This window comes from Borostomias antarcticus (assembly GCF_949987555.1).
Source record: "Borostomias antarcticus genome assembly, chromosome: 1".
In the NCBI taxonomy this organism is placed as follows: domain Eukaryota; kingdom Metazoa; phylum Chordata; class Actinopteri; order Stomiiformes; family Stomiidae; genus Borostomias; species Borostomias antarcticus.
Window position 1 is genome coordinate 26,990,744 of NC_140234.1, and position 2,500 is coordinate 26,993,243.

A 2,500-nucleotide genomic window follows, 5' to 3' on the forward strand; every position below is an offset into this window, starting at 1 on the left:
TACCACAATGCAATGCAGTTGAGTTGTCTCGCGAAGAGGGCTGTGAACGGAGGATGGCGGCGGCAACTTTCGTGTATAAACTTAAGGAACTCTAGCTTGCGGAGCTAAATCGTAAACATGTAATGTTTGTAAACATGTTACTTGATCGTGCGCTTCATAGCTAGCTAGGTAGCGCGGCTATAGCCAACGTTACATCTTGCAATTAACAGACAGGACCAAAGTAGAAAAACCACACATGCACATGATTAGAATTTAAATTTCAACACTTTATTTGGGATTTAACATTCAAAATGAACACACAAAAGCAAATCTGATACTACCTGAGTGAGTACATCTCAACCTGCAGCGTGAATGCTCCCTGTTAGACTTGTTTGTTTACACGAGGGCGCATCCGCCTGCATCACACGAATGACCGACGCATTTTTGTGACGTTCGGTGTAGTGTCCGAATACTCCTTAAACCATTCCCTAGGTAGTTCACTACATAGTGAACCCTATATAGGGAATAGGGAGTGAGGGAACGAGGGAGCGATTCCGAACACAGCCAGGGTGTCAGGAGTTGAGGAGTCAGGAGTCGGTGAGTCAGGGAGTCAGGAGTCAGGGAGTCAGGAGTCAGGAATCAGGGAGTTGGGGAGTCAGCTGCATGGTAAAGCCCCAAATGCACTGGAAGAGTCAATTGACACGCTTCATTTGACTCTCCTCATTTGGCGCTCCTATGGCGCACTGCAGGCGTCAGCTTTGACAGGGAGCTGATTTCATTTACATTGATTTGTCCCCATTTGACGCTCCAAAATGTAAACAAGTTTGGAGTAGAAGCGTCAAGGCAGTTTGACTCGCCTCAAAACGCTTTTGGTGCGTGATCGGCCATTTAAAACAATTGGTGTAGTTCAAAACGCTAGCGTCAGACTCGTCCAGTGCGTCTGGGGCTTCAGAGTCTAGAGACGCTGAGACACTACAGAACATCCTGTCCACCCAGTTAGACAGAGAGGATGAGAGATGGACCCAGTCAGACAGAGAGGGTGAGAGATGGACCCAGTCAGACAGAGAGGATGAGAGATGGACCCAGTCAGACAGAGAGGGTGAGAGATGGACCCAGTCAGACAGAGAGGATGAGAGATGGATCCAGTCAGACAGAGAGGATGAGAGATGGATCCAGTCAGACAGAGAGGATGAGAGATGGACCCAGTCAGACAGAGAGGATGAGAGATGGACCCAGTCAGACAGAGAGGATGAGAGATGGATCCAGTCAGACAGAGAGGATGAGAGATGGACCCAGTCAGACAGAGAGGATGAGAGATGGACCCAGTCAGACAGAGAGGGTGAGAGATGGACCCAGTCAGACAGAGAGGATGAGAGATGGACCCAGTCAGACAGAGAGGATGAGAGATGGACCCAGTCAGACAGAGAGGATGAGAGATGGACCCAGTCAGACAGAGAGGATGAGAGATGGACCCAGACACAGAGACGTCACAACAAGCGCAGGCTGAAGAGGGACAACAAACACAAATGGGTTGTTGAGTGGCGCCCCTAGTGGTCACAGACATCTGTGCTGTGGGTTGTTTGGGTTATTATCTAGAACTGAGCACAAGGCTGTCTGTCTGTCTGTCTGTCTGTCTGTTCGTCCGTCTGCCTGTCTGTCTGTCTGTCTTTCTGTCTGTCTGTCTGTCTGTCTGTCCGTCTGCCTGTCTGTCTGTCTGTCTGTCCGTCTGTCTGTCTGTCTGTCTGTCTGTCTGTCTGTCTGTCTGTCTGTCTGTCTGTCTGTCTGTCTGTCTGTCTGTCTGTCTGAGAATCCACAGCACACCGGGTGACAGAACCACATCTGTGTTGGAAAAGAGATGATGAATTGAACGCTATTATCCTGAAGAATAATAATATGTGTAGGGTGATCAATCTGATATGGATATCAGCGCTCACAGAAAAAAATACTCGTAGATACTTTTTCAATTATGAGATACTGCTATTTATTTTTTTGACAAATAAAAAACTCCTTGTCTAGTCAGGCAGCTGTGTCTGGGGAGAGGAGGATGACGCGTCGGGGAACGTTACCACCAGCTGAAGAGTGAGTATTCAGATCCGGAGGGACTCCAGCTGGGAACTCACCAGACGAGGCGCCATGCCGCTGGTCAGGCTGACCGGATAACGGAGCTCAGTGATTGGCTGTGAGCTCGGTTTTAGAGCACAGTGTGATTGCCATGTCCTGAGATGCCCTGGGTCGGATAACTTGACATCTTGACAGCTCTAGTCCCAGCCTCCCCCCCCCCCCCCCCCCCATCCCCAGTACCAACACCAGCCCCCCAGTACCCCCAGTACCAACACCAGGCCCAGTACCAACACCAGCCCCCCAGTACCCCCAGTACCAACACCAGGCCCAGTACCAACACCAGCCCCCCAGTACCAACACCAGGCCCCCAGTACCAACACCAGCCCCCCAGTACCAACACCAGCCCCCCAGTACCAACACCAGGCCCCCAGTACCAACACCAGGCCCCCAGGGGCCCTTG

At 50.8% G+C, this 2,500-nt stretch overlaps 1 protein-coding gene across 1 annotated transcript in view; it reads right to left on the reverse strand.

Annotated features, from left to right (window-relative positions):
* The window catches only part of LOC311310591 (high affinity cGMP-specific 3',5'-cyclic phosphodiesterase 9A-like), a gene marked incomplete at its 5' end in the record, with an annotated part of 16,714 nt that overhangs the window by 12,406 nt on the left and 1,808 nt on the right, over nt 1-2,500 (reverse strand). The gene's annotated exons all lie outside the window — the stretch shown is intronic.